The following is a 20,744-nucleotide window of genomic DNA, read 5'->3' as shown; positions in this document are numbered from 1 at the left end:
CTAGGGGCACTGTGGTCTGGGAGCTGAGGGCAGAGAAGGTGACTGTGCAGACAGTGGAGGGGACCGCCCTGGAGGCAGACCCGGGCGGGGGCGGGGCGGGGGCAGCAGCACTCCCTTCCCTGGCGGTCCTGAGGGGCTGACAGCACCGCCCACTGACCTGGGAGCAAGCTGGGGGCCCGAGGGCAGCTTAGGAAAATCACTGACCACCCACCAGTGCCAGGGTAGCAATGAGGAGACACCTGCCAACGGAGCATCTCCAGGTTCTCAGCTCTGCCCGGCTCCCCGGGGCCTCCCTTAACTCCAATTCCCCAGGCTGCGAGAGCTCCGCTGCCAGGCGGCTGCAGACCGTGACCTCCAGGAGGGTAGGGACCCCATCTGTCTCCCTGCTCGCTATTATATCCTCACACGGCGTCTGGCGTCTCGTAACTACCTGTTGGATGACTCCTCAGCAGGCAAAACAGAGCTTGGGTCAGGTTTGGAATCATCGGAAGTAGCACATTTTGAACACAACAGGCAAAGAGCAAATCTGCGTCTCCATTCCATGATTTATACACAGGGGACAGAGGGGGCAAATAAAATCTTTAAATCAAACTCGACAGACACTTTCTTGTAATTAAGTCAGGAAAACCTCAGTTGTGATTTTTGTCAATAGGATGAATACATATTAGAGCAGTTCCCCCTTATCCATGGTTTCGCTTTCTGTGGTTTGCTACCCAGAGTCAACCATGGTCTGAAAATATTAAATGAAAAATTCCAGAATTAAATAGTTCACAAGCCTTAAATTGCGTGTCATTCTGAGTAGCGTGACGAAATCTCCCAAAGTCCCCCTCCGTCCCTCCTGGGACATGAATCATCACCTTGTCCAGCTTGTCCCACCCGTTAGTCACTTAGTAGCTCTGCTGCAATTGTCAGATTGACTGTCGCTATATCACAGGGCTTGTGCTCAAGTCACCCTTATTTGACTGAAGAGTGGCCCCAAAGTCAAGAATAGTGATGCCAGCAATTTGGATCTGCCAAAGAAAAGCCGTAAGAGGCTTCTTCTTTAAGTGAAAAGGTAAACGTTCTCAAATTAATAAGGAAAGAAAAAAAATCATATGCTGCGGTCGCTAATATTCAGTAAGAATGAATCTTCTATGTACGAAATTGTGAAGAAAAAAAGAAATTCGTTCTGGTTTTGCTGTTGCACCTCCAACTGCAAAAGTTACAGACACAGTGCGTGACAAGTGGCTAAGATGGAAAAGGCATTAAATCTGTACAGTAAGATATTTTGACAGAGAGAAACCACATTCACATAACTTTTATTACAGTATATTATTATGTGTTCTATTTATTATTAATTATTGTTGTTAATCTCTGGCCATGCCTAATTTGTAAATTAAACTTTATCACGGGTGTGTGTGGATAGGAAAAAACAGGAAATACGGGGTTTGGTGCCCCCCCACCTCAAGTTTTCAGGTCTCCACCGGAGGTCCTGGAACGTGTTCCCCATGCATGGGGTTGTGGAGGCAGGGGTGGGCGGCTATTGTATTTGTCTGAATCTTCAAGTCACCGATCTGTGCAGATGCAGCGAGGAACCACAGCTCTGCTGACTACAGCAGTTTTAAAACAGTTCGTTCGGGCGAGGTCAGGCCACCTTGGCGGGGATGTCAGGCCAAGGGCAGAAACGCGTGCCAGTAAGTCCTGGGTCACTTTCTTGTACACGCGCGCGCACGCACACACACACACCGGAACACAAAAAGGGCAAACTGAAGCGACTGTTTCGGCCGGCATTAATCTGCATCTCAGTCTGCTTTTTAGTAACTCGGTCAGACTCCAAGCTTTTCTTTCTTGTCTTCTCTTTTCTAAAAGAAAACATTCCCTAACCAAAATATGGAATTCATCTGCATGTAATCCCAAGTGGAGCACAGACTCATTTCCTCTTGATCTGTTTCACTTACTCCCACTCTCGTTTCTCATGGACAATGACTGGAAACACTCCCCGGTAGGAATTCCAACCGCCCTCTCTGAGACAGATGTTTAGGAAACCACTGACAAGCTGCCCGTCACCACGAGGCACTCTCACAACCATTCAGGTCCAAACTACCCAGCTCTACCACGACCCGCAAGACCTTAGGTAACTGTTAGATCAGGTCAGACAGATACCTGTTATTTAGCAACTTTTTCTCCACATCCCCTTTAACCAACACTTTCTTTCCCCACCAGGAGGCCACATCCAAGGCCCTATCTCAGCAAAGTCATCCTCACCTGCTACAGCATCAAGGGTGGGATTTCTCAGGCGTCTCTAAAGATCCAGTATGGTCAAATCTTTCGATGAAAACATTACTTTCAGGAAGTGAGTGAGGCACTTGGGAAAGAAAAATGAACTTGTATAAGCCACTAGGGCCCTGTTCATAAATTTCTGCTAGGCAAATGGGGCCCTTGTGGCTTGAGAGAGTTATTGCTCAATACTTCCTAAGCACCCACACAAGTTCATGTTTCTCCCGGAGGGCCTCGCTGGCTCCATGAGAGAAACACACTACAGGCTTCAGTCTTGTTTAAAAGTGGTGTGTTGCACGGAGGCAGATGGTTCAAGCCGCCTGGATGTGCTATGCAATAGCTGCTCAAACAGTTCCAGCTTTTCCAAATGCACCTACAAAAACAAAACTAAATGCCTGTTAAATTCACTCTTTAGGGAACTACTCTGCTCCAGCAGAGTCAACTGACTGGAGAGAAGTTTCAGCAGAACCTAACGCTCTCACTGGAACCATGTGGTTATTGGCAGAAATAAGGAATAGTTCACACACATTTGGAAGGGCACGAAGTAAGTGAACAGCAGATCCTCACAAAGACTACCCTTACCCAGCCTTTGTGAAGGCCGTGTGTGGCACAGAGGATGGACTGGAGAAGCTGAGGTACCATCTGAGAAAAACACCCAACATTTAAGAACTTAAAACCTGTGCCAAGGTTATTCCATCTGCCTTAGCAACGCTACCTGCTGCTGTGGCTTCAAGAGTCCTAATTTCTCCTGTACCGGTAAAACTGTGGAGTGACTGTGAGCCATTAAATCTGGGCACAGACACACACTTCCAGAGCTGCACGTGCTGGCTTAGTATTAGTATCCCCCCGTAAGGTTAGACTGTTAGCTCCTTTTCTCTACATTCTTTTTACAACCAGTGAGGATCATTTACACACAACACTACATTTCAGCTTTATATGGACCCATCTTGGAGCGGGTTGATCATAAAGTTGTAACTATGACAAGAAAGACATTTTTCAAACTAGGTATCCTTAGGTACTCCACTTACCAAAACCATTAGGGAGGAAAACACGCACATGTATAAAAATTAAAAAGGGACTAACAGAGAGAGGAAATGTAGCAGAACATTTACAGACATAAACTCTAACCAAAGGGACCTAACCTCAGCTCCACTACTTTATCAGCTGTGTGACCTTGGGCAAGTTATTCAATCTCTGAGCCTCAGTTTTCCCATGTGTGAAATGGGGATAATAATAGAACCTACATTTACTACCATGGACATGTATCCGAGGCACAGCTCTCAGCAAATGGAAAGCTCTCAGTAATGGTAGCTTTTATCACGTGACTCGTATAACCTCTGCTCCATAGCTCACTGGGGCTTACTTAAGAACGACCTTCTCTGGCAGAGTCACCTGCACAGATGACCAGAATTGGCCTCCTGTTCCCCTTGCCACTTAGGTCACAGTCTACATGTCCTGTTTATATTGACTAAGAGTTTCCTGATGACATAGCAGTTACCCAGAAACATCTAATTGTTTAGTTCTTTGCTTTTCGCTGCTTCCAAATGTCTGCGGATTGATCTATGTGGATCCCAGAAATGTAATCGTTACTTGCTCAGCTAAAGAGGCTTCTCTCTGTGTTTGTTTTTACTAGAAGTCAGTCCTCTGAGCCTGCGGTTTGCAAACTTTTTTCTGAACGTAGAACACTATTTATCAAACGGAATCTGACAAGCCACCCCAGTTCTGTATATGAAACAGATCAAAGCAGAGCTGTGCTGATTAAAAAGTAAGAGGCTGACAAGGGCCACCTTGCTCCTGTCACAACCATTCCATCCAGTGAGCCCCTAAAATGCGCCCAGGAACTGTAACACTCTGCAACATGCTCAGAAAAACCCTGATCTAAACCGCTCTTGCAGCTTGGTCCTCATGGCCCACAAACACCACATGCCCTGACCGTGAAGTCACACTGCAGGGCTCTGGCTTCTCGTGTCCCAGTTTCATCAGTGATAGCAAAGTCAGAGACCCACAAAACCACGATCCCTCGCTTAACAACTGTCCCTAACATGGCTGTGGTCTGTGCAGACACACGGGCTTATTTTCTTTGTTTTACTGACTTACCCTGAGATACATCAACCCCCAAAAGAAATGCCCTAGGACCACGGTGTTCACACGGCCATGCCAGTCGCTGTGTATGATGTAGGATATCGCTGTTACTGGTTTCTGGAGGAGCCGAGTTCCATTTAGAGTTTTTTGCACCCATTGGGCTATGACATATAAACCAGGGTCGATCTAATCTAACAAAACTCCAAAGAATTTTCAGCGACAGTGACATGGCTGTGGTGGAGTACATACTCTTCACAGAGCTTGTGAACTACCAGCACAGGGTTCACATATGGGAAATGTAAGAGGGATAAAAAAATGAGAGAGATTCGGGGTAGGGGGTCAGAATACCGAAGCAGCTGGAGAAAGTCGTCATTTCAGAAATCTTGGAGACTGGGAAGCAGGCCCCTCCTCCTTTGCTTCCTTTGCTTCACTGCTGCTCAGCGGAAGTGTGATGGAGATTTAGCTGTGGGAAGGCGAGAGGGAGAGGGAGAGGGAGACTTGTCCAGGGTGGTCCAAGGGAGACCAGCCAGGAGTGATGGGGCTGCAGCCAACCAACAAAAGGTCCCAACCAATCGTGAGGAAAGTATTTCCTTCACAGAAAAAGCCACCCCATGTCCCAAGGGAACAGCTGGAAGACTCCCAGCCTGAGTCATTCGGAAACAGATTTTACAAAGCGCTCCAGAGTTTCCCGGGGGAACCATCTGGCCATGACGGAGGAAGAGGCTTCATGACCAACTGGGTCTTCTCCAGCTCCAGCTCCCATGATTCTTGCATCCTCTGCCTCTTCCCAACTCACTGCGGCCAGCATGGCTGTGGCCTGACTGTCACGACCCTCCAGCCCGAGCATTTTAAGGCCCGGACGTAGCGACTGACGTGGCTCTGCCTGAGGCCTCCCAGCTGCAGTGCACGAGCCTGCAGCCCTGACGTCCCCGTCCACAGCTCCTCCTGGCCTCGGAGCACTGAGAGGACGGTGGGTGTGATGTCCCAGGACCCAGGGCTGCCAGGCCCAGGCCCTCCACAGGCAGGCCTTGGCAATGGGCAGCACCCAGGCCTCGTCCACTTCCACATCTCACCAGGGCCTGACGAAAACGGGCCCCTTTGACATCTGCTAATCAGATTTGCTCCACGGAGCCAGGAAAAATTAAACTAGCTCTATGCCGGGAATGCTGGCGAGATCACGAGACCTCACATCCCCACAGCTGGTCAGCAGGTGGAACAGATGTCTGCTGGAATCTAATATTTAAGCTGGAAGGATGAGCCCTAAGTGACACTGGTCACCTTCAGAGATAGCTGTCAGCCAGCCCTCGGGAAAATGTCAGGTGAACGGGCTCCAACTACTCCTTCAGTTCCTCTAATCTTCCGGAGGCAGTGTTAGCACGACCGCCCTGGACCACTCCGTCTGTGATTAGGTGCCATTTTCCGGTGCTGCGAATCACATGCCAGACATTTTAGGTTCCTGTTAACTATTCATGTGACTCGGGTTTCTGGAAAATCCCTGTCCAGAAATTTAGTTTTAAGCTAGAAAAGCTTCATAGAAAGTATCTGATTAGATAAACAACCATATTTTTTCGGTCTTGTTTCGAAATTTTTGTCGGGTGCTACTGCTTATGTTAGTGTATCCATTGACTATGGCTGTGTAACAAAGAGCCTCAAAATTTAGTGGCTTAAAACAACAGTCACTTACGACTTCTCACAATTCCGTGCGTTGCTTGGGCTCACTCACGCACTGCTCTCAGTTGGGTCAGCTGTGCTAAAGGCCCTCGATGGCTTCATTCACACACCTGGAAGTTAACACTGCCTGTTGATGGGGGCATCTAGGCTCTCCTCCACCGGCCTCTCATCCTCCTGTAGGCTAGACCAGCTTCCTCACATGCAGGTCTCAGGGCAAAGCCCCAAGAGGGCAAAAGTGAAACTGCCGGACTTTAGAGAACTGGACCCTGGAACTCACAGGACACCCGGGCTGCATCGATCACTCCAAGCAAGTCAGAAGGCCAGCCCAGATTCAAGGGGTAGAGAAACAGGCTCCAGTCCTGGATGGGAAGACTTTAAATCTGCTTTAAATCTGCCACACGTCAGCATCTCCCCTACTGTGTCAGAGTGACGTGAGTTCTGGGAGACGGCTTGCAGGTGCTTTCAGATCAAAGGGATCCCAGGACAAACGCCGTATCCTATATGCCACCCCTGAAAAGCCACTGTACTCACTAGCATGTAAAGTCTCTGAGAAGTACCACAATGAAAATAAATCCTGTTTAACTTTGTTTCATGATGAACAAGTATGTTTACAGAAGCCAAGGAACTTTTAACACCATTTTGGAAAGTGTGGTCATGAATCCTGGATTTGGAGAACAATTCTAGCTTAGCATACTTTTGTCTTTTGGAACATCCCAGAAATGTCATATGTGTCCAATGTATGTGTGAAACTGAAACTGGCACATACTACCAGAAGTCCTGTGTTGAGGTCATAAAACTAAAGATCACCACGGTTGTCTCTCAGGTAATTAGACATGGAGAAACTTCTACTCAAAATCATCTTGATTAGCCCTAAAAAATTTTCCTCAAAGTTGATACACAAAGGTTTGGAGTCTTCATCTTCAGATATAATATTTTTGAGCATTGACAAAAGCCCTGATTCTTACAGAATGGATGTTAGGGTTCACTCAAACCTTCACAAGCCTAAAATTCAGTGAAAATAGCATAACCAATATTCTTCCACAAGGGGCTGACGAACCACTCAAGAACTACTTTAATTGTTATCTATTGGCCACCGATCTGTACCCTCCCATACGATTTTCTGCTCATGCAGAAAGAAAAAAGCTCATCCATCCTCAAAACCAGGTTCTCCACTGGAAGTTTTCGATGGCTATGATATGGAAACAATAAATCTAACACTCTGGTCATTAGACTATGATGGTCTCAATAGTGGGTGAAGATTCATGTGGGCAAGGCCAGGTCAAATCAAGATTTAGGGCTGTTAGGGTGACAGCACTTATCAGACTGGAAACGATAAGAGCAATCTCCCCAAATTCAAGGACCAGACCCCCATCCCAGTCCCTGCGCTTGGAGAAGAGCACCAGTGCACAGCAAAGGCACACTGCAAACTGGATGCTAAATACAAAACTGAACATAGATCCCATTTACTTTTGTTTTTTCCCTCGTGCTGGGGAGAGTGACTGACAAGGGGTAGAGAGAAGGATTTATGCGTCTGGCTGCTGGATCTGTTTCTTAGACTTGATTATTCTTACATTCACTCACTAAAGGACAGTGATTCATCCAAAGATACAGAGCAGCCAGGGGCCAATTTACTAAATCAGACTCAAGACGTCCTCACATTTCTTTCTTTGGCATCAACTACTTTTTTTTTTTTTTTTTTTTTTTTTTTTGCGGTACGTGGGCCTCTCACTGTTGTGGCCTCTCCCGTTGCGGAGCACGGGCTCTGGACGCGCAGGCCCAGCGGCCATGGCTCACGGGGCCCAGCCGCTCTGCGGCACGTGGGATCTTCCCGGACCGGGGCACGAACCCGTGTCCCCTGCATCGGCAGGCGGACTCTCAACCACTGCGCCACCAGGGAAGCCCGGCATCAACTACTTTTAAGTCTTCGTCTTATGTTATGAAATCATTAGGGAAGCATCTCCTGGAAGCCTGAATGCAGTTTCAAAGGATGGAATGAAAGTGAATCTACAGAGGACTGGGGAATTCCATGGGGAAAAACAGTCCATAAATGATAAAAGAGGAAGTAACTAATTTATATACTGTTAAACATAGCTAGATATTTAGAACACAGAACACTTGGGGCTTGATGGACTGATAGGAAATACATGGCAAAGAGAGGATAAATAATATACTTTATGCATAATATTCACCACCTGTATGAAGCATGTCACCTTCCCCTTTAACAAGGCATCCACAGGCTTTACAGGGATCACTAACCAGCCACTTAGCACGAAATGTAGGTTTCACTGCCAAAAGGCTGCACTGATGGGACTCCGAACCTCACACAAGTTCCGTAAGCGCCATTCATCATCCTGCACCTAAGCTGTTTGTTTCTACGACAGCAGGATGTTTGATGGGAACGTGGACACGAGCCAATAGAAATGGTGTGGCTGTAAGTGGTTAATACCTGTTGACAATGGTGCAGGGGAGAGGGCACAGGCAGGGGCGAGGCCGTCAGGACTCTCGCAGGCTGACTTCTGCCTGCCGCCACAACCTCACTCACACCAACCCCTCCCCGCCGCCCAACCACGCTCTGCACTTTCAGGTCCCTTGCCTTTGCCCTCCCTGGTCTCTGCCTGGACTGCCATTCTCCTCCTTTACCCCTGAGTGAAACCCAGTCATCTTTAAGGCCCAAGTCAAACGTCACAGCTCTGGGATGCCTCCCCAGACAGCAGATCTAATTGCTCCTTCCTCTGTCCCCAGTATAATCAGTTTATCACAGTGGCAGCTACTTCTCTGCTTGTCTCGTGGCTGCACTGGGGCAGGAACACTCTCCTGTTGTTCCGCCATCATGAAACAGGTCTAAGTAATTAGATAGCTGATAGCATCAAGATCTTATCCCCTTGTCCCCTAGAGGACACCAACAGAACAGACGACAGGATATTAGCATATATTTTCCATGTTAAGATGTATCATCAAGACTGTTGTATAACAGAAAGAATAGACAAACACATAGCAGAGGATTCTTTTTAAGGTCCACTAGCAGCACTGGATTCCACCTTTTTTTTCCTTCCCCAGGAATTTCCCCAAGTAATGAAGGTGGCCCTGTCCACACTTGGCTGGCCACAGATTTCCGCCAGATTTTTGTTTTCTTCCAGATCTGAGTGCATGGAAAAAATATCGTAATTTCCTTGTGGGCCTAGCTATAATTCTGTAGGCTGATTAGCACTGAAGAAACTGCGACCCTATAAGGAGCTGGGACGATCCAGCTGTTCCATTTGTTACCATATGGCTTAGCAGCCTTTGTGACTGAGGCACGATGTGTCATTTTAGGAACAACATCTAGACACCTCTCGGAGATTCCCTCTACATCTTCCCTTCCCCGTTTCAGGATCAATGGCCAATTCTCAGGATCTTTTAAATGCACTCCGACATCTATCAGGCACTGATACGACTTAAGTACATTCTACTAACAGTCTCTGCATGTGCTTTGTTTCTGACCGCCTGAGGTGTCTCTCTCTCAAGTGAGCTCGTCTGTCAGTGTTCAGAATGTTAAAGCAGTGCACTCAGCAGGCACTGTTGGTGCCCCAGTCGTACTGCCCTCAGCCCCCTCTCCTGAACATCTGTACAGCAAGCCCCCAGGACCTCCACCTGAGGGCTCTCTTTTTGGCCCCAGCAAGGAACAGACCTTAAGCGCTGGTCTGAGGAGCACCCATCAATGACGAATGTGAGTTGGAGGAGACATGTCCCCGCTTGCTGGCCCCTCAGATGGGATGATTCTGAAGAATGTTTCCTAGAATTCACCAGGGATTGAGCAACCTGCTCCAGAGCATCCCTTTACTGGCTTTCTTCTCCTCCCTAATTCACATGCCTATTCCCCTAACAATGCTTTCCAGGATAACCTCCCAGGTAGCCAACTTGTGCTTCAGTCTTTGTCACAGGATCTGTACTGGGGGAACCCCATCTAAGAAAGGTACAACAATGAAGCAACTTGATACCGATAAGGGAAGGCAGAACCCTGGGACATCCCATATTCAGGTGTAGTCAGTATTCATGGTAAACAAAATATGTCATGGTACATTCGTGCTGAAGAACCTTTTCATGTCTTGGTCATAAGGAGCCTGAGAGCCTCAAGAAGCGAATGGAGCTGTCTTAAACCTCTGGGAATTAGTGCATTATATGTGTCCTAAAGATTGGATTTCAGTGGCTGTTTCCAGCTTCCATGGTATTAAATTTCCTTTTATTCTTCCCAGCACCATATTTCCAATAAGCCCTGAAAAAAATGTAACCCTGGGGAAGGATATTTTGCTATCTTAATAAAGTCTTTCAATCCTTAGGAAACAATTCACCGTATTTTCATTCTCCAAAATATTAATTTTACTCCATTAAAGAATCTTATGAAAATAATTGTATTTCTTGCCTGATTCCATGGGAGGTGAAGTTGAAAAACTAGCTAATAAAGGATAATTCCAACATTACAGAAAAACAACACATATGGAATATGGAAAGAATTAAGACCCAAAGGAAAAATGTCAAGTCCTCAAATAAAAAACACTTTAAATAGAGAGTAATGCCCAGGGCCTCTCACTTGACTAATGCGTTAGAGGTTACTCAAGGTGTACTTTGCTTTAAGCCAAGCAAGTAGGTTAAGAATTCAGGTTTCTATAAAAGATAAATTAATGGATGAGGATTTACTTCACACATAGAATTAATAAATATTCCACTACAATACCATGCTCTGAAAAACATCAATTTTACTTCAGAGAAACCTGATTTACTTATTTTTAAAGACTGTCTCTAATTGGGAAAGTGATCATCATTCGTTCAGGGAGTGAAGCCTGAACTAGGGCAGGAGGAAGAGGGAAGCGGATGAAGGATGTGAAGGAGGTAGAAATGACAGAACTTCATATAACCCACGGGATGTTGCCAATGAGGGAAAAGCAGAGTCTCGAGATGGTACTCAGGTGTCTGAGTAGCATGGAGGATGAAGTAGAGGTCTTTTTACCAGGAGATAGAATCCAGGCCACAGGGCCAGTCAGGGAAATGGAACAGGTGCATTTGAGGGCACACTGCATTAGATGTGCCAGTGGGACACCAGGGGGAAACCCCCAACAGGCAGAAGGCTACATAGGTCTGCAGACTGGAGAAGAGGTTTAGTCTGGGGAGGTCTGGCCTGTGGGCAGCAACTGAAGGCACGGAGTACGGTAGAGAACTTGGAGAATGCAAGGAGATGCAGGAGAGACGGGGTCAAGGACTGCCTGGAAACTATCTTAAGGGGTAGGCAAGAAAAGTAATCCAAGCAGCCTGAGAAGAAACATGAGCAGAAAAGAAGCAGGTAAGGGACTTCCCTGGTGGCGCAGTGGTTGAGAGTCCGCCTGCCGAGGCAGGGGACACGGGTTCGTGCCCCGGTCCAGGAGGATCCCATGTGCCGCGGAGCGGCTGGGCCCGTGAGCCATGGCCGCTGAGCCTGCGCATCCGGAGCCTGTGCTCCACAACGGGAGAGGCCACAACAGTGAGAGGCCCGCATACCACAAAAAAAAAAAAAAAAAAAAGAAGCAGGTAAGAATCACTTCAAGGGGTCAATGAACACTTCATTATGAGCCAACACGCTGTGTTTTTATTATTCCTCTGTCAACAGGCATTATACCACGTCTGCCTGGACAGGGCAGGATGCAGGGTGATGACAGGGTACCCACAAGGTCTGGGTGAGGGAGGAGAGGTGCTCACTGGGTAGACTTGACTTTCCAGATGCTGACTGTCACAACCAACAAGTCACATCACAACCTCCGAGTGTGTTCTCTTTGACACTTCCACACCTGATTTCCCCTCAAATACAGGCCAATTTGGCACGCAATTAACTATCAGTGAGAAGACACCATGCTCAAAGTTATGCATTCCAACACATCCTTCTACGAAAATGGAAAATCATAAATGTCACAATTATCATAAATGACAATTTGACCAGAAAAGGACATAAACAATCACAAAAGAGAGAAAACAAATGACTCTTCTATTTATGAAAAATATTCAATTTCATTAGTAATAAAAACAGTAACATTTAAAATGAGGTGCCATTCTCACATCCCAAACTGGCAAAGATGAAAGATCTGATCATCTTTAGGGCATGACAAAACAAGTACTCTCTTATACTGCCAATGACAGCCCAACTTTCCTGGATATATTTTTAAAACTGAATCAATATCTATAAAAGCATATTCAAAGTTTATATTTAATGGTTTTTAAAAAAATCAGAAAACAACTCAAATGTCAAAAATAAAATGTTAAAATGATTTAAATATATACCATAAGACAATATTCAACCACTGAAATTTTTTTTAAACAAGAAACTTTTTATGATATGGGGAAATGCTTATAATATTTTATTTATTTATTTATTTTTTGTGGTACGTGGGCCTCTCACTGTTGTGGCCTCTCCCATTGCGGAGCACACAGGCTCTGGACGTGCAGGCTCAGCGGCCATGGCTCACGGGCCCAGCCGCTCCGTGGCATGTGGGATCCTCCCAGACCGGGGCATGAACCCGTGTCCCCTGCATCGGCAGGCGGACTCTCAACCACTACGCCACCAGGGAAACCCAATGCATGTGGGATCCTCCCGGACCGGGGCACGAACCCGTGTCCCCTGCATCGGCAGGCGGACTCTCAACCACTGCGCCACCAGGGAAACCCAATGCTTATAATATTAAACAAAAAAGTAACTGAACATAAAGTCACATACAGAATAAGTGCTCAATTATGTGAAGAAAAGAATGTACAAAAAGAAAACCTTGTCATGAGATTGGCAGTGGTGACCCCTAAAGGAACTGATTATTTTTTCCCTTCCTGCTTATACTTTTTTGTATGAACATGGATTATTTTGATAATCGGGAGAAAAACACATACAAACGTCTTCTGGCAATTCTAGACCAGCCACAAGAGTAAGTACATAAGGACTACTGCTTGGCTTCAAGAGTATACAGTGCTCAAGGGCACAAGAAAGACTGAGGTGTGACCTTTGAGCAGGTAAAAAAAAAAAAAACAAAAACCCATCTTTAAGATGTGCAGATGACATAAATATACAAGCATAAAACAGACTAAATAAAAATGTAATTCCTGGGTTTTTGCCCAAGTGACTTTCTCTGTAACTACCCTTGTACCAAAATGCCTGAGTTTCTAGAAGGGCAGACAAATATACTTGATGTGAGGTGTAAATGGCCAATAAACTGGTTACTCTGACCTTGAACAATGATGAGTCCATGACAGCAGTTGACCACCACCCTAGTCTGAACGTGCCTTTCCAATCCATAGTCATTCCATGAACAGCAGGAGAAAAATAGATTGAACTTTAATTGAATCAGGAATGCAGTTTGAGAAAGAAGGAAGAAGAGAGAAATGAGGCAGTGAGGCAATAAGAGAGAACCCAGCTCCTACAGATTTGTCACAGAGATTTCTAAAGTGGATTTGCAGTCATATTTGTCTTCATTAGCTGTGAGTTAATGACAGGAAGTGTCCGTTTCCTAACACAACTTGGCTGTGTATATAGAATAATTTGGATCAAAGTCAGGTACATTTCCAAGTCCATCTGAGCTTGCCGATTAGCTTTAAGAGTTTTTCACAGGCTGTTCTAGGCTGGTAACATAAGGCACAGAGATTGGGGGCCAGTCCCACTTTTACAGGTTGCCTGGCACCCCAGCCCTATAATACCTGGTAAATGGCTGCCCCGTGGCTCATGGGATGCTGGTGTCTGGAAGGAGAGGGCCGCTGTATGACTAGTGGTCTCCCCATAGGGTGAGAGCACAAGAGGGAAAAGATTACGAACACTTTATTTTAGTTATTGAATTAATCCAAAAGGAAATGTAGATTAAATCAATATTTAATTCAGAAGAAGTCAGTTTCTGTTACAAAGCCATGATGAAATTTCAAAGAGTAGAGAGGGTGTTTATGGGGGCAGGATCTTGGAACTTCAGAGCTATATTACGGCCTTCTTTGGTTGTAAGCATGGATTGCTGTGGTTTGACATGGCAAATGATTAAAAAAAAAAAAAGAATACCAAATAAAAATGTATGCAGCTACTATTTACCTATATTAACAAGCTTCATGTAAAAGCATAAATGTATTTTATGGTGATAATGAGGGAGACACCTCTACACTATCCCAGTGTATATTCATTCGCCTGAGGTCAGTTCACCCCCTTCCTTTCAAGGGACAATTTAAAGAGTGGACCATTAAAGTAGAAAAGCTTTCTACACAAGGATTACGGCATTTCTCCATGTATATGGGACGGACAAGAGAGGTACCAGCTGGAACCAAATCAACTTGCTGGAGGGTGCAAATAGCGTTTTTCATAGACTTAGGCATTTGATCACAACAAAACTATGTCTACTGATGTGAGATCCCGAAGGTCCTTGTGGACCAACTGCATCAGATGGAGAACCAGAATTCCCTGTGGAATAATCCATCAAAGAACCAGAAGTCATAGGAAGATGGTTACATCAACATTGAGAAGAGTTCCTTTCCATGTAGGGGATCATGGATTCTTCTTTTTAACCCCAGGCTTCACCTCCTCTCCCCAAAGCAGATGAACTTCTACTTCTCAAAAGAACTGAGGCCACCACTTGGGAATTCTCTTAACATCTACTCCTTGTACTTTAATCTTACCCTATTGCAACCCTCCCTCCCTCTGCCACAGAGCTGCCCCAGCCCCTGCCCAGAGCAACCTCACAGGCACCTTTCCCCCTTCCCCCGGGACTGCACTTCATCAGTTAGCTGCAGCCCTGCCCACCCTCTCCTCCCCAGCCCTCGTCGTTTCTTGCCACTGACACCTTCCTACCTGGGCTCCTGGCCTCTGGTCAATCTGTCACTCGTGGTGCCTTCTTAATGTTCAACTTCAACCCTCCGCTTAAAAGAACCTTCTTTGCTTCCCAAATTATAAATGGGTTATATTCAGATGGTTACTAGACTTATCATGGTGATCAATTCATAATGTATTTAGAAGTCAATTCCCTATGTTGTTTACTTGAAACTAACATGATACTGTATGTCAACTTTTTTTCAGTTAAAAAAAAAGTAAAAGTTAAAAAAAAAACAAAGTGGGTGAATCTAATAATTTGATTTTCACCAGCGGTATCTGAGAGTTCATGCTGTTCCACATTCTTGTAGGGATTTGCCATTATCAGACTTAAAAACCTTTTGCTTATCAAGTGGAGGTGAGGGTGTATCTTGTGGGGGGTTTGTAATCACATTACTCAAGAGGTTGAGCAACTTTTCATTTTATTGGTTCCTTGCGGTTCCTCTTTATGAAGTGCTTGTTCAAGTATTTCGCCACCCTTCTCCACTCCTGGATTTTTGCTTCAGTTGGTCGCCTATCCTCTGTATTGATTCACAGGCATTCTCTACATATTCTCCTTCATGAATTTACGAGTGTTTTAAATATTTTATCTTTTCACTCTCTATATAGGCTTTTGATAAAGTTCATAATTTTAATGTAGCCAAAGTTATCGTTTCCTATATGACATGCTCTTTGTTTCTTAAGAAATTATTTCCGACCTCATGTTAATAAAGATATTTTTAAATATCAAAAAAATAAGCAAACAGGTCATACTCCCAAAAGTCCTTTATAAATTGGAAGTTATACTTAAGCCCACATTCACGCCTCCATTTGCCCAACATTTACTGAGCACGTAACACATGTCAGGCACTGTGCTGGGCAGCCTATAATGTACCTGAAGTAGAGTTCTCTTCAGAGAATGTTACAGAACCAGCTCTATAGTCTAAGCATCATTTATCCTCCATCCATTCAGCTGATATTCACTCAGCACCTACCATGCATCAGACACTGTATTGGGCACAGAGGGTGTAATAAAAGACTCAGACCAGCCCTCAGGAGGTTTACAGTCTACCAAGGGAAGCCACTTTTCATAGAAAGGGAATGCCCCTGCTGGGAAGAATGCTCAGAACTCTCCTTCAGACAGGCACAGTGTCTACAGCCAGACTTCTGACCAGAAAAAAGACAACCTATCAACATGCAAGTAACAGAAACAGAAAAAGAACTGCACTCAGTTTAAGTCTTTAATGCATTTAATTACTTTGATTTGCTTTTGCTAAGTCTTGTAAACCACTGCCTACTTAAATTTTATTTTATCATTTTCTATCCAGAGAATGTACATTTCATCCAATTTACCCTCAGTAAAAGGACAAGGCTATAATATCCTCTCTTACTAAGTGCTTCTCCTCTCCTATTAACTGCTTTCAAGCTGCTGGTGGAAATGAATTCTATACTCTAATACTGTAATTTAAAAACAGTGAATTTCAGATTCTTCATGAAATTTGATAATGGTTTCTATCTAATATATAAATATCAAATCCTGTTTAATTCCTAGATAAAGTTTACAGTACTGGAAAGTAAACTCTCTCATTCACTTGCTCAGTATGGAAAAGTATGACGGCAAGGTATTTGCCATGTTTCTTACAGAAAGGGGTGCGGGTGTCACAGATAAATTACAATGGAAGAATTTTGACAAGGAAAGTGACTGGTGTTTGTTGGCACCAATTACACAGGAACACAATCAGAGAAGTTAGGAAACCTCACTACCATCACTTTGTGACACAGCCAGGACTCAAACCCAGACCAAGATGATTCTGAATCTAACACTCTTCCCCCCACCACTTAAAATACACTTAAGTGTCACCCAGGGCATAAATGTGAAACAGAATACCAATGACTTTCATTGTATTATCTTCTCACGTTTCATACACACACCGGTTACAACTAAACATCAAGCCAGCAATTATTCCCTTCGGAATGCATCTCTGTATTTCTGGTACTACAGTAAGAAGGGAGTGCTACTTGCTATAGGTGATTAAAAGTCATTTTCTCCTGGATGACAGTTCCTAAACCGATCTCCTGGGCATGGCAAAATGTGACCCGGGCAACAAGGTATCTGCATCAAATTTCAGAGCCAACAATCATCAAGGAAGCAGAATATTTAGCTGAAAAACAGTGTGTGGGTTCATATCCTGGTGGATGGCAGTGAGTGCCTCCCTTCGTACATTTCGTAAGAAGGCTGAGGGGAAAGACTACAGCCAAGATGTCTAAATGGAGCCTCAGGCTGTACCACGTGAGGTTCAGGTAACACATCTGCTACGTGCCTTTTCTTTTTCTTTCCAATTTTAAGTATTTCTAAAAATTCCTCTAAACTTGTTAATTGGTAAACTGAAACAAAAAACGTAAAAGAAGAAAAAAACCACGTTCATAATCTGCAGTCTATTGGAAAAACTTGTACTTCACTTAATAAATTAGAAATTATCCGATTCTTTCAAGGATCGTCTAGAGCAGCACCGTCCAATAGAATTTTGTGAGCCATGTACATTATTTTAAAATTTTAGGAGCAACATTAAAAAAGCAAAAAGAAATTAATTGTAATAATGTATTTAACGCAAAATATCCAAAATATTATTTCCACACAGAATCAATATAAAAAGTATTAAAATATTGACATAATTTTTTCTCACAGTAACACTTCAAAATCTGTTGTGTATTTTGCACTTACAGCACATCTCAACTCAGGCACTAAATTTTCATCAGAAATACTTGATCTGATTTAAACTTTAAAAAATTTACAGTTGAAAAGTAGATGCCCAAGTTGTCCCACACATATGTAAAAGTTTTCCAATAACTGAATTAACTATTAGTTCTAAATTTTAAATGAACTAAAATTAAATAAAATTAAAAATTCAGTGCCTCTGTCATACTAGCCATATTTCAAATACTCAATGGCCATATGTGGCCACCATATTGGACAATGCAGGTCTAGAGCTTTCACTTTGCAAATCTCGTCAATTCTGGTAAGAATTCTTCCAGATGGGGAAAGATCTGTTTGCTCATGAAGAAAATCCAGGAACACTAACTCCCAATGCTCTGCCCTTCTGAATGAGTGAGTCCCACATGGCAGCATATGGCCACTCTTAGTTTATTCAGGACAAAGATGACCTTCCCTGGTCTAAACTATCATAACATGATACAAAAGACAGCACAGTAAGCCGAGGTTCAAACTGGAGAGATTTTAAAACCACGGATATTCTTTTGAGTCAGATTCTCTGTCTCCCTTCTAAAAGTATTCTGGCAAATTTACTGGCATATTTCTTGAGATTCACCAGGTACTAGTTCCATATGCCCCACTCTACACACAGTACATCATTTAATCTCACAGCAATCCTGTGAGATAGGGTGAGAGCCAGAGAGGGTGTTAATAATTTGTTCAAGGTCATACACCTAATTATAAGGTGCAGAGCTAGGATTCAAGCCCAGAAAGTCAGATTAAAAAGAAAAAAAAGGGTTTCCCTGGTGGCGCAGTGGTTGAGAGTCTGCCTGCCGACGCAAGGGACACGGGTTCGTGCCCCAGTCCGGGAGGATCCCACGTGCTGCGGAGCGGCTGAGCCCGTGAGCCATGGCCGCTGAGCCTGCGCGTCCGGAGCCTGTGCTCCGCAGCAGGAGAGGCCACAGCGGTGAGAGGCCCGCGTACCACAAAAAAAAAAAAAAAAAAAAAAGAAAGAAAAAAAAGCCTGCCATAGAAGCCCTCTGATTCTAACCACACACCCTAAGTTCCTACTTTTCAAAGCCTCCTCACAATTCTCACGGAGTAGGTGGGGCAGAACAGAGCAGGAATCGCCTTGTACTTTACCAGGGAGACACAGGAGCTACCCAGCAGAGCAGTCCCTCCACCCCGTGTCCAATGCCTTTTCTAAGATGCCTGGGGTCAAGAGCCAGGCAGGGGGTACCTGTCGTCTACTATGTACCACGCATGCTGCCATCATGCCTTGTTCACTCTTCCAAACCACTCTGGAAGGAAGTAGTATCCACATATAAAGAGATGAGAGTTCCATCAGGTAAGGAAGGCTGCCTTCAGTCACACAGCCAGCTTGCACCACAGCTGGAATTCCAACCCAGGTCTGCATCCGGCCGAGGTGGAGCCTCAGCCTAGGGCCTCCTGATGATAAGACTCTCCCCAAACTGCAGTGACTCTCTTTGTTCAAGAGAAACCTTCTACCAAGCTGATATAACATGAGCGACCATATACAGCAGAAGGTAGGATCAGATTTCTTCGTAATTTAGATGCTGTTAATCAGAGTGGCTGTTCTTATGTCTTCTGATTTGGTAAAGTTTTATTGTATTTACATGGGATGAATTCACAATTCAAAAAACAAAAACCAAAAGAGATACAGAGCAGGTTGGTTTTAATCTGGTTAAATCTTCAGAGACAGGGATTTCAAGGGCAAACACGACTTAGCTGCTGAAGGCACTGGCAGATGGAACTGGCTTTTCCCCAGAGCTGGATTAAACAGGCCAGCCTGGAACTGATCCAGAGTGACAACTCACAAAGGGGGACTAAATCATCATTGGAATACATTGGAAACATGGAGCCACTTAACTCGGGGGTGCATTGCCTCATAACAGGCAAAATGGCAATCGGACCTGTTTCCACTCAAGCAGACAGTGCCTCTGAGTGGAAAGAAACACCCCTCACCAGCACAAGCCTGTCTCTGTTGAGAATATTCCCCTCACAGAACTGTATGAGCAAAAGCAGGCCTCACCAGCAACCCCAATTATCACCTGGCTGGCAGGTCTCTGGAATTCTGGATCTGAACAGCGCATGGCAGATCGTTATTAGCCAAATTTTAAACAGGTTTATGAACACCTGGCTCAGAAAATCACAAGTAATAAATCCTTTATTTTCAATGTGCAGGGAAAGGTATGTATTTTTTATTAATAGTCTTTATTAATAGACAATCAGTTTCTCCCACCCCTATATAAACATGGAGCAGATATTTAAAGATTATCAGTTTGATAAAGTGCCAACAGGATACCCACCTGTCTTGGGTCAGCCTCGGCTTTCCCATGAACAGGAACTTTGCTCAAATAATTTCATAACTCATAAGTGCTTACAGTTCCCATATAAAAAAAACGAAAAACAAGCCAAGCTTCCTCACCTAACCCAACCAGCAGTTGTTAGGACAACTTAAAAACATTTGAGAAATCAATAGTTCAATTCACGACATAAAAGCAATTTTTCCTTCCCCAGAATGTGTAAACAAGAAAGATCACCTTTCCACAAATGAGATGGTATCTGTGAAAATACTCTTCAAATCCCCTGCACGTGGCAGACCCTCCTGGACAGGGTGTCGGTCAGTCCCAAGTACATACCATGCACTGGTTCCCTTGGCCCAAGCCCCACCCTCAAGTTCATGACAAGAGCAAGGCCCCTACAGGACCAGGTTGAACAGGCCTCTCCCTCTTGAGAAACAGAGCTGGATCAAAGTCTTTGGGGACAGTTATTTAACTTTCCACTTTGATTTCCTTGAATGCATACTGTAGGAGGTTACTCAGCCCCTATTTCTGTTACTAATATTCTCCCAAAGTGACCTTTATAAATTCAAATCTATAGAGTTAATCATAAATCACCTATTAGTCAACTGTTTTCAATTTTTATTTAGGCAATTCCTCTACCCATGCTGTCATCAAAAACTAAAATTGGGTAATTCGAATTGGCCATCTCTACTTCCCCTTTCAGAGAGAAATGATAACAAAGGGTGAATGATCCAGAGAAGCTCAAAAGGAAAGACAACTTAAAGCCAGCTGGGCCCATTATAAAGAGGTCTTAAACTTGTTTGTAAATGGTGACAAAACAAACCATGTCAGAACTGAAGGTATGGAATTTACAGCATTAAACTTAATATCATTAGTGAAACTTTACAGGGTCCTT

General features: G+C 44.4%; 1 protein-coding gene across 6 annotated transcripts in view; it reads right to left on the bottom strand.

The window, feature by feature from the left end:
- The window catches only part of LHFPL2 (LHFPL tetraspan subfamily member 2), a 184,040-nt gene that overhangs the window by 63,283 nt on the left and 100,013 nt on the right, over positions 1-20,744 (bottom strand). Inside the window, exon 1 of one of the 6 annotated variants that reach the window (XM_032625472.1) lies at positions 2,245-2,405. The exons of the other annotated variants lie outside the window; for them this stretch is intronic. The gene's annotated coding sequence lies outside the window, so the exon portion shown is untranslated. Of the gene's footprint in view, positions 1-2,244; positions 2,406-20,744 lie in introns of those variants that run through there. 6 annotated transcript variants of the gene reach the window in all.

The sequence above is a fragment of the Phocoena sinus genome, chromosome 3 (genome assembly GCF_008692025.1).
Source record: "Phocoena sinus isolate mPhoSin1 chromosome 3, mPhoSin1.pri, whole genome shotgun sequence".
NCBI classification, from domain to species: domain Eukaryota; kingdom Metazoa; phylum Chordata; class Mammalia; order Artiodactyla; family Phocoenidae; genus Phocoena; species Phocoena sinus.
This window is presented reverse-complemented; position numbering and strand designations above follow the sequence as displayed.